Source organism: Xyrauchen texanus, chromosome 25, assembly GCF_025860055.1.
Source record: "Xyrauchen texanus isolate HMW12.3.18 chromosome 25, RBS_HiC_50CHRs, whole genome shotgun sequence".
NCBI classification, from domain to species: domain Eukaryota; kingdom Metazoa; phylum Chordata; class Actinopteri; order Cypriniformes; family Catostomidae; genus Xyrauchen; species Xyrauchen texanus.
In genome coordinates, this window is record NC_068300.1 from 39,735,519 (window position 1) to 39,748,152 (window position 12,634).

Here is a 12,634-nt window from a genome sequence, read left to right on the forward strand (position 1 = left end):
TGCCCATAGAAGCACAAGGCCTGTCCAAGGGCTGAATAAGTGGCGGCAGAGCAGCATGATAGCTACGCGGTGTGTGCCGCAGTGCCATGCCCATCTCGGGACTCGAGTCTGAAGCCAGTGCTGAAACGGTCTCATATGCATCAACCCGAGTGGTATAACTGCTGCTGAGGAAGCCATATGTCCCAGGAGCCTCTGAAAGTGTTGGGGAGGCCACGTTTGCGGGGCCCTGGCTGTGGACGCTCATTGTCCACTGTGGACATGATTACATGATCCAAGGAGTGTGGAAACCGCTCTTTTTGACAATGTGGTTACTGCATCCCGTTCGGGGTGCGACGAACAAAATAGAAAAGGAAATAAAGGATGTACCTCCCGGTGGGGGATGAAGAGATCTGGATACCAGGTCTGTGGCAGACGTTTCGCTCCCTGGGTTGTCCATCTCAGGGAGGCTTAGGAGCCCTCCAGGTCCTCATGCCAGCCCGAGAGACAGGGGGCATCAGCTTCATGCGGGGGACCCTATGCTGGGGCGGAGACATGGGCTCGGGTTGAGGTGGAGCGGCCTGGGCTTTCACCGCCGCAGAGGGATGCCCTCGGCGAGCAAACGGGATGCGGAATCTTGAGCCGCGCCGGGGCAAGATATGCTGGATGGCCTTTGTCTGCTTCTTGGATCATTGCTTGTTACGGTCTTGATTGGACCTGTTGGATTATTCATTAAATAATTAATAATTGTGTGTCTGATTGGTCCAGATACTACACATAGATCTCGCCATGATTATCTTGGCTGGTGGCATACCTGTGTGCATGTGGTATGATACGATAGTTTTTTATTTATATAGACAGCTCTTTATTTGAGTGGCACTGATGGGTTCAAAATCCAACATGTCCAACATGAAGAGTTGATCTGGTTTACTTTGATCCTGTTCCACTCCAGGAAGGGGCAGTCTGCTTAAGGCATACACATTTGCAAGCAGATGTATATTCATATGCACTCAGCAATATGGCCCATCTTTGAACTTGAGGGAACCCCATCTGTGGAATGGGTTTCTTTTCTCCAAAAAGGAAGATAATTGCTTTATGGTCAGTGCAAATAGTAAATTGACCGACCATATAAGTACATGTGGAATTACTTCTTAATCCAAATGGAATATCGTCGCTCTGTTGGTGTCAGTGTACGAGATCCTAGGGGTTTCTCAGTGTTATCTTCCATATGGTGCGAAAGCACAGCACCTACATCATAAGGAGAGGCATCACACAAGATAATTAGGTCTCTTTCTGAAGAGTATTTTATCAACATCTTGTGGAGGGGAGCTAGAATGGTGGACAAGTTAGGTACAAAACTTGTCATAATTATTCAGCAAACCAAATTAAGCTTTCACTTTAGTGACATTTGTGGGACATGGAGCCTCTGTTAGTGCCTTTACTTTTTCTTTTAGCAGGTGCAACCTGAACAGTATGTCATCAAGAGGGACTTCTACATGTGTTAATCCTTGTAGCAACCCTTCTATAGTCCTTTGAAATAAAGCGGGTGCTGAAGCCACTCCAAAGGGAAGAAGATTGTATGTGAACATCCCCTTGTGAGTGTTAATGGTGAGATACTGCTTGGAATTTTCATCCATCACAATCTGTTGATAGGCATGACTCATGTCTAGTTTTAAAAAATACAAGCTCACTGTAAAGAGGTCATCCACATGCGGCATTGGATAACGTTCCAAAGGTGAGGCTTGGTTTATAATCTCTGCAAAGTCTAATGGATCCGTCTGGCTTGAGGATTGGTACAACCGGCGCTTTCCACTCAGAGTACTTAACATGGGTGATTATGCCTTTGTTACGCAGTCTGTTAATTTCAGCATCAACTTTTGACCTCATTGCAAAAGGTAACGATCTGGGATGATAACATCTTGGCAGAGCCCCATGCTTAACATGTATTGTTGCTGTATTACCTTTGAGAGTGCCCAATTCCTCTTTGAAAACTTCCTCATGACTTGCATGCAACTCATTCTGCAATGTCACTTTAAAGATTTCCTCATTTACCCTTATTCTCACATTTTGTATTTCACCCCAACACAGCTTTAGCTGCTCCAACCAGCCTCTGCCCAGCAAACTAGGTCCCTCCTCCTCTACAACAATGAGAGGAAGACTCTTTTTCTGCTTGTGATACGTAACATCCACATAAGCTGCTCCTATTACATGAATAGGTTCACCTGTATAAGTCTCCAGCTTGATCTTCACAGGTTTTAATTCAGGACTCTTTGATTCTTCCCATGTTGCTTTGAAGCAGGCTTCATGCATGACAGTCAAGCCACATCCCATATCAAATTCAAAGTTTACATTTTGTCCATGTACATTCAATTCCACTGTGTAGGTTTTCACCTTCTGTAGATCTGGGCAGGTCATACTGCCAAGCTGGTATGTGAGACAACCCAGGGCAAAAGATCCCTCAAAGGTATTATTTTCATTAGTATTCACTTCCACATTGTTTGACTTTTATGTTTGTTTTGCTGTGGGGTTGCTTTGGCTGTCTCCTTTAACGTGAGACTTCCAAACTTTTTGATCCGATTTTTTGTGAATCTCGCTCGGTTGTGCGTTGAGTGATTCGTCAATATCAGCACAACTTGTTGATATGTTTTGTTTTTTGGGATTTATGTGGTTAAGAAGCAGACTATATGCTGTATCCAATAAGATGGTTTTTAATCTAAGAACATGGAAGACATGTGCACACTGCTACGCACTCATTCAGGAAAACAATATAATGTAGCATCATACTCAACCTAGGCCCCTCTTGTGGACATATTATGCATAGCACTTTCAGTATTAAGTGTTTTTGTAAAGATAGTCCCAATTGTGGGGGTGAGCACTGTTATTGCCTGAAAGAGTGTTTCTCTACCTAAAAGGAGTTTATTTCCTCTAAAAGAGTATGAGTTCCCACTCATAAAAGAGCAATACACAGCAGGCATTGAACGTCCTTTTCAGGACGCATCTTTTTAAAGATGTCTTTCCACCTCTGTGTAGTTCCTGGATGCGGTTGATTTCTCTTCACTTCTGATGGTTATAAATGCTGCCTCACGTGCCTGGGCTGCGATCACATGCAGGCAGCATTTTATGAATGGTTCATGTTCTCAGTGCGAGAACATAGCCATGCCAACATTGCGGTCGCTGCTTTCTTTTCTCACGAGAGAAAGCCACTTCAGCCGCCCCCCCACGTCATTCCTTCTTCTCACGGGATTGAGGACGACCCGGCTGGCGATGAAGCATTGAGCATTTCTGGGACCTATTGGATCAGAGGGTGAGGGCTAGGGACATTTCCCCAGGAAATGTTGTGGAAATTGGAAATGCCTTGGTAGAAGAGTGAGGTAACATCTCACAGCAAGAACTGCCAAATCTCATGTAGTCCATGAGGAGGAGACGCACTGCAGTATTAAACGCAGCTGGTGGCCACACTTTTGATATTGAACCGTCTGCCGCTGTCTCCTCTCCTTAAATACTCCCATTCAGAGGTTGGTAGAGTAGCCAAAACCTGTACTCAAGTAAAAGTACAATTACTTCAAAAACATAATTACTCAAGTAGAAGTAAAAGAACTAACATAAATAATTATTTGATTAAGAGTAATAAAGTATCCAATTACAAGTACTCAAGTAGTGAGTAACTCGCTACTTTCACAAATGACATAATAAATGTTTAATGCCCTATATTCCATTACATAATACACATTGAACATGTACTACAGAATTATTATTATTATAATTATTATTAATGGAAATTCTGTCATCATTCACCATCATGTTCTTCCAAACCCGTATGACTTTCTTTCTTCCATACAACACAATAAAGAGATATTAGACAGAATGTTTAATAGGGTCACTATTTACTTTCAGTGAATGTTTTTTTTTTATATATATATATATTGAAAGTGAATGGTGACCGAGACTGTCAGTCCCTAACATTCTATCTAACATATTTCGTGTTCCATATAATACAAAGCCTCACACTGGTTTGGAATAACATTAGGGTAGAGAAATGATGACAGAATATTAAATTATGGCTGAGCTATCACTTTAAAGAGATAGTTTACCCAAAAATGAAAATTCTCTCATCATTTACTCACCCTCATGACATCCCAGATGTGTTTGACTTTCTTCGGCAGAACACAAATGAAGATTTTTAGAAGAATATTTGAGCTCTGTTGGCCAAAATTGTTATGCTCCAAAAAGCACATAAAGGCAGTATAAAAGGAATCCATAAAACTCCAGTGGTTTAATCCATGTCTTCAGAAGTGATTTGATAGGTGTGGGTGAGAAACAGATCAATATTTGTAATTTTTTGCTAGACAGTAGGGGGTGATATGCAGAAAAGAATGTGAATCACCAAAAACACCAGGAGAATGTGAAAGCGATCTGTTTCACAAGAGTCTTATGGATTATTTTTATGCTGACTTGTGTTTGTTTTTTTAGCTTTAAAATATTGCCACCAGAGTATGTGAGTGGAGTGGAGCAGCAACAATTTCCCCTCCATGCTCAAAGCATTCTTTAATCACGCCGCTCCAGCTGTGCTGTCCATTTCCCACTCCTTGCTCACTCCACAATCCTGGATTAGAGAAACCCTGCTCTGTGTTCGCTTAGCGTCTAACTACCTCTCCACTGTAAAGTTATTTCAGTATGCTTTTTAATATCACAACCTTCCATGCAGAAGACGTATTAAATTAGAAGATGTGGGGCAGTGGTGGCTCAGTGGTTGAGGCTCAGGGTTACTGACCAGAAGGTTGGGGGTTCAAGCCCCAGCACCACCAAGATGCCACTGTTGGGCCCTTGAGCAAGGCACTTAACTCCAGGTTGCTCCGGGGGGATTGTCCCTGTAACAAGTGCACTGTAAGTCGCTTTGGATAAAAGCATCTGCCAAATGCATAAATGTAAATGTAAATAAAAAATAAATACACAATACTAGAAGAAAAGCTACAATGTGCTTTATTAGCCCAAGACTAAATTAAATAATTTGTATAGCTTACTTTGAAAACATATTGGCAGCATTCTCTGGGTTTGATCAATTGAATAAATTGCTAGATGCTAAAAACAAACAAACAAAAAAAAACATTAAATTAAAAATATAAATTACCAAACAAATTTTTTTTTTAATAAAAATATTACTAGAACAAAAGCAAAACATTAAATTAAATCAAATTAATAATTTACCAAAAATAAAATATTATTAGGTCTATGTATTATTGCCTATCATTTTCTATTATTGCACTTCTTTTATTTAACATTGCCCTATAATTCTGTGAAAAAAATAAAAAATACGTTCTCAGAATGTTCTACACTTTTTTTTAAGCAAAACTAGATAAGACTGTCAAAACTATATCTAATGCAGCGTTCATTTTTTAGAAATACTAGCATTTTAAATCTTCCTCTATTCGCATTTGCTGAGCTTCTTCATCTACAAATGTATTATGCATAAAATAGCCTAATGGCACTAAAATACATTTAGATGGCAATCGATTAAATTCAATCTATGCAATATTAACATGTTGATTAGTTCATTTGGGGGTTTGCATCATTAAAAGTTAATTTCTATTTAATGCACAGCATAATAGCCTACTGTTAAGATTGAGATGCTTCCTCAATTTCAAACAGAAGGATCAGGTGCTAAAGGCTGCAAAGAGTAAGGGAGCAATTGCATACAAAGGTTCCAATCTTCGTTTTTTTCCGGATTTGTCGGCAGAGCTTCACAGGCAACAAAGTACGATGCTATCCGTCAAAAATTGCGTGACAAAGGAATCAACCGACATAGAGTATTCTTTCCTGCTCGATTGCTTCTTACACATGGAGACCGTACTGTAATTATGAACAGCCCAGAAGAAGTGGAGAAATTTATGCAGCAGGTCGAGGACAAGTGAACTGAGGTATCGAGACCAGAAGAAATGGATAAAGGAATGCAAAAAATTGAGAACAAGTAAACTGACGTATTAATGCGAGGTACTGAGGACCAAATGTAAAATTGTAGTTTATTTTCTTTGTCGGTAAGTTGTAACCTATATTCGTCCAAAGTAGATATTTAATTTGGTTTTTATAAGGGTAACAAGCTAATTATTAGATGGTTAATTTAATTCATTTAAGGTTCAGAAGAGGGCGCTTTTGCTATAATATTTGATAAAAGAAATGACACAAAGTGAAAGTTTGACTTTATTTTAAGATAATAGTTTGAAGATATTATGTTAATATAATGTGTATAGTTGGAAAGATGTTACTTGGAGATATAAGAATGATAGATTGTCAGGGTATTTCTTGTATTTTTTTCTTTTTCCTTTTTTTTCTTTTTCTCTTTTTCTTCTTTTTTTTCTTTGAGGTAATAGTATTTTATTGGACAAGTCATGGCTTGGTTAAAATACGTGGGTATAAAAATGGATAAGAAGGTTGAAATGGTAATGATGGATAGAGGTGTTGGTGTTCATTTTTTTTTTTTTTTTTTGAACAACAGAACAAATAGGAGAAGACCATTTAAGAAGTCGAGTGTAGGGAAGGGGGTTACTGATACAGATGGTATCAGTGAAGCATGGAAAATGCTGGGGTAAGTTCATACTTTATGTTATTCGTATTGTTTTAGTTATTTTAGGTTTGGCCTCTTATATTTTGGCAAATATATGGTTTAAGGTAATGAGGATGGTTAAAACAAAAAATGGCACAGACAGGAGGGATTAGGTTTTTATCATGGAATTGCAGGGGGCTGGGGAAACTAAAAAAGATTAAACAGGTGATGACTAGAATTAAGCAGATACAGGCAAATGTGGTATTCTTGCAAGAGTCGCACATGACTAAGGAGGAAGTGATCAAAATTGAAAGAAGGTGGCAAGGACAGGTATTTTCGGCATGTTTTACTACACAAGCCAGAGGGGTAATTACATTAATACATAAAGCTGTGCCATTTCAAGTAAATAATGTTATTAAGGACCCAGCGGGCAGATTTGTGATTATTCAGGGAAGATTGGTAACAGAGATAATAAATTTAGTAAATATCTATGGCCCTAATAAGGATGACTCTAAATTTTATAGCAACATATTTCTGCTGGTGGCTTCATTATCAGGTCAGGTTATAATGGCGGGGGATATGAATTGTACACTTGATCCAGGAAAAGATAGATCTACGGGAGTTGATACCGCACATGTGAATTCTAGAAAACAGATTCTACATTTTATAGGAGAGCTTAATCTAGTGGATATATGGAGGCATCTTAATCCAAAACAGACTGCATATTCATGCTATTCGGCAACACACCAAACTTACTCTAGAATAGACTACTTTCTTGTGTCAGCCCAATTGCTTTCAAAATGTATAGATTGTCATTATCTTAGTATTGTCATTTCTGATCACGCACCAGTATCTTTGTCGTATGTCGATTCAAAATTGGTTAAAGATCCCCCTAAATGGCGATTCCAGCAAAGTTGGCTTAAGGATGCGTCATTTGTAGAGTTCTTGGGTAATCAAATTGACAATTACTTTGAAACAAATCAATTGGAAACTTCAGCAGGAATTCGGTGGGAGGCATTTAAATGTTTATTAGGGGACAAATTATTAGTTTTTGTAGTTCTAAAAGTAAAAAATCTCGACAGGAGTTACAAGATTTGGAAAAAGAGATTAAAGAGCTGGAAAATGAAGTATATCATAGTGATTCGATATGTGCAGATAAACATAAACAGCTATTAATGCTTCGATCTAAATATAATACACTTTCTGCAAATAAAACTGTAGCTAAGTAATTAAAGCTGAAACAAACATTTTATGATCAAGGCGAAAAGACAGGTAAAGTGTTGGCATGGCAAATTAAAAAAAAGCAAATGGAGAGGGCTGTAGATTCGATTGAAGAGTCAGATGGTAATATCATTGTTGACCCACAAGAAATTAATAATTTATTTAGATTATATTATATGAAACTATATAATTCTGAATGTACTTCAGGTTCAGAAATACAAAAAACTTTTTTGGATAATTTGGAGTTACCTAGTATACCAGAAGAACATAAAGATGAAATAGGAAAAGACATTAGTTTACAAGAGGTGGTAGAGGCGATCGATCTGATGAAAGCGGGGAGGGCGGCGGGACCTGATGGTCTCCCCATAGATATATATAAAAAATTTAAAGATAAATTGGTAAGACCTATGTTAGACATGCTAGTAGAAGCCTTTGCGGAGAATAAACTTCCTATGTCTTTGAATGAAGCTATAATTACCTTATAAACCAGGAAAACCTAACAATAAATGTGAAAATTTTCGTCCTTTAACTTTACTCAACTCAGACACTAAAATCCTGAGCAAAATATTGGCAAGAAGATTAGAAACTGTAGCATCTTACGTCATAGGGATGGATCAGAATGGTTTTATGATAAATAGACAAGGATGTCATAATGTAAGAAGAGTGCTAAATATCCTGCATCAACAAAAGGGGGAAAAAGATACTGCATTACTAGCACTAGATGCAGAAAAGGCATTCGACAGGGTGGAATGGGATTTTCTGTTTGATGTTTTAATTCGGTTTGGATTTGGAGAAAAATACTGCAAATGGGTTAAATTGTTGTACCAGAATCCTTCGACAGTTTAACTAATAATTTTATATCAAAATCATTTAATGTTTCTAGGGGATGTAGACAGGGATCGCCTCTTTCTCCTCTCCTTTTTCTGATGGCTATTGAACCCTTGGCAGTTGCTATCAGAAAAGAAAGGGATATAAAAGGTATAGAAATGTGGGGCAGTAAACATAAAATAGCGCTATTTGCTGACGACGTTATATTATTTTTAAAGAAATTAGACTCAACCATTCCGGCTTTAATTCAAATCATAGAGACATTTGGGAAAATCTCAGGGTATCGGATCAATAATTCAAAATCTTCAGTTATGTTGCTGAATGAAGAAGAAAGAAAAAGTTCTATCAGTAAGGTAGATATGTTTAATAATGTGGAAATGTTTACATATTTGGGAATTAAAATTACTCCAAAACTGGAAGACATAGTAACAAAAAAATTATAATTCAATTTTTGAGAATACAGTGACGCTGGTTGAAAGATGGGCTTCTTTACCGTTGTCTTTAAGTATTTGCACATTTTATTAAATATGCCTCTGATCTATGAAAAAAGGCCAAAGGGAATTAGGCAGACAGTATTTGCATACCCCGCCCCAGACATACGGGTATAAAAGCGGGCAAATACGTCGAGTTCATTCGGAAATCTTCTTCGGAGCCGATGGTTGTGTTGCAGTCAGCTGCGAGTTACACACCTGTTCCTGTTTTCCTCTGATGCTTGCCTGTTGGATTCGATGGCGCATTACAGCGGCTTTCTCCTTCTCTGCACGGCAGTGCAGTTTGCCCCCGAGTGCTTCGACAGTGCAAGAAACTTAAAGAGTTATAAAAGAGTGATTTTCTCTAAAAGAGCAAATACGAAGCTGGCATTGAACGTCCTTTTCAGGACTTTATAAAGATGCCCTTCTGCCCCTGCGTAGTTCCTGGATGCAGTAGAGTGCTCTCCGCTTCAGACGGCCACAGGCATTGTCTCGTGTGTCTGGGTTGCGATCACACCGAGGCAACGTTTGTGGATGGTTCATGTTCTCACTGCGAGAACATGACCATGGCAACGTTGCGGTCGCGGTTTGCTTTCAACCGAAAGCACGCCACTCCAGCCGCCCCCGCATTGCACCTTCTTCCCACGGGATTGAGGACGGTGCGTCTGACGAGGGGGGTTACTACACTCGTTGAACTATATGAGAGTGGAGTGTTGAGATCCTTTCAAAATTGTGTTAAACTATTTGGGATTCCCAGATCTCAGTTTTATATGTATTTTCAACTGCGCCACTTGCTCTGTACTGTTTTGGGAGTAGTTTACAACCCCCTAAAGCGGCATATACTCTGGGAGTGGTGATAACTGCTAATGGAAAAGGTCATGAGGCATCAGTGTATTACTCCCTGATAATTCAGAGTCTGGGGTACAGAAATTCAACTTCACTTAAGAGATTATGGGAGAAAGATCTAAACTTGGTATTGGAGGAGGGAGTGCTAGGATTCTAAATAACATCAAGTCTGCATCTAGAGATGCAAGGGTTTGCCTTATGCAATTCAAGATTTTACATAGATTCTATTGGACCCCCTATAGTCTATTGCATAGATTTGGTCTTAAAGACACACCTACCTGCTGGCGATGTCAATCAGAAGATGGAGACACAACCCATGTCTTTTGGGGATGTGTTAAGATCCAAGAATTTTGGTTGATGATTTATGTGTATTGGGCTTTAAAATTTTATTTTGCCCCAGACTCTTAGGATATAGGGCGATCATTAATTTGGAGAATAAACACATAAAAAACTGGGTCCTAACTGGTATTTTTATTGCCAGACAGATAATTTTAAGGGGTTGAAAGTTGGCTGGAGCGCCCCCATTTGAGGAGTGGTGTTTGGAGATGGCCAGGGTGGTGGCATCCAGAAAACTGGGGAGTTTAGACCTGTTTGAGGAGAAATGAGGCAAGTATCTGCACTCGGGGAGGGACAGTGGAGAGAGAGGTGCAGTGGATGTGTATGTTTGTTATATTCTTTTTTGTTTTGGTTTGTTTTTGGTTTTTGTGTATGGTTGTGTGACCACTAGCGTGTTTTGTTGGTATGTGTTTTGTTTTTCATTGTGATTGTTGGCTGCTGGTTATGTAAGCCATTATGTAGCACTACATTGTACCCCCAATTTTACTGTGGTGCTATCAGTACATTCAGTAGTATCAAGCAGACATTTTCAGTTCAAGTTGGATGGCACATTAAAATAACTTAGTTTAGTTATGAATAATGATACAGTCATCAAAATGCGGAGCTATGTAAGGCTGGGAAAGGCTTATCCTGCCCCTGACCACAAGCATGATGTGTACCTATATTAATTAATAGGAATCAATATGGAATTTAATTTGCCACTCAGTGATGACACTGTTCGTAATTGCTGGTCTAGGTTCAGTTTTTCTCACCACGATTCCAAACTTTATTTCTAGAAAGGAAAAGCTGCTTCTAGATCAGTGGCTGCAGCCAAATTCATCTTAAGTACATCGCTTGAGCTGCTGCTATTGGTGGGGAAATTGATTAATCCTAGAGAATTAAGTCTTTTGAATCAGTTCACCAAAAAGGTTTGTTCCTTGGCCATTTCTGCAATGTCTTTGATGGCAACAAATGAGCGTCTTTTACATTTAAAAAAAGTAAATCATGACCAGGACAAGCCTACAGTTCTACTAAGACACTTCAGCAAAGTGTTTAAACATTATAACTGTTTCCCCAGAAATGACAACAAAGCATATAATTATGACATTTGACATTGTCAAGAGTATGACAAAAATACAAGAATACAAGCCTAAAAAATAATTGTGATTTTCAATAACATCCTTATGTCATTGTAACATTTTATTCATAAATCATCCGGCTCCTTTTTTTGTTGAATGAGGCTGCCGAACTGAACAAATGTATTCCTCCTTTCATTCAGTAAGTCAGCAGATTCTTGTTTCAGGAACGAGATTACCAATTTATGAATTTCATTTGTGTGTGAGTGTATCAGCACATTCGGTTTGTTCATGAACACGATATCTGTTCTCATTCATGCTCAAACAACCTTCTGGTTCTTGATCTTGACGTGGACGAAAAAAGTTTATTTACCAAAAAGGTAAATTCTAGGCATTGATGCTTGCTTACAGATCAACCACTAGCTCCGCACCCCACTATCTAAACTCACTACTTCAGATTTATGTGCCCTCCAGAAGCCTGTGTTCTACGGGTGAACGGTGCCTCGTGGAGCTATCTCATAGAAGCACAAAATCATTGTCCCGGACCTTTACCTTGACTGTTCCTCGCTGGTGGAATGACCTGCCTAATTCCACCCGAGAGGCTGTGTTTTTAGCCTCTTTCAAAAAACAGCTAAAGACACATGTTTTTCGTGAACACCTAACCCATTCAACTTTCCTTGCTATGTGTACTGTTCTAAACTATGTGAGAATTGTATTACAGCACTTATTATATTGTTGCCCCTTTTGTTGGATGAATCGCTTCTATTGTTGTTCTCATTTGTAAGTTGCTTTGGATTAAAGCATCTGCTAAATGAGTAAATGTAAAATAAATGTAAATCAAGAACATATGCTTGCTCTATCCTTCACTTAAATAATGATCAGAAAGAATTAGCTCATTCACAAAGTCATATGTTTCAATACATTGTTTTTCACTGTTTCCACTATTGTTAATCAGCACGGCAATGCTGATTTTTTAGCATTGCCATGAGACCAGCTTTTTTATGCAGTTGTTATAACTACATTATTTTTTAATGCATTTGTAAATAAATGTTTAGTCACTAATAAACCATGTTATAAACCACTAACAAGGGGAACATCAATATGATACATAATTGTTTTACTAATCCAAGGGTGGTCAACTTTGTTATCACCTGTCTATTTAATGTATGCATGAAAGGTAAAGTCGATTAATTATATAGTCATTGCTGTATTTCATGTATTTAATCTCTCAGTATGGGAACATTTCTTTTCTATTTATTTTGCACATTTCCAAGCATTCAGCAAGATCTAACTCAGAAACCATGTGGTTCCTCATTACTGCTTAAGAACTGTGGAATAACTTCAATGTCTTATGCAAATTTCAT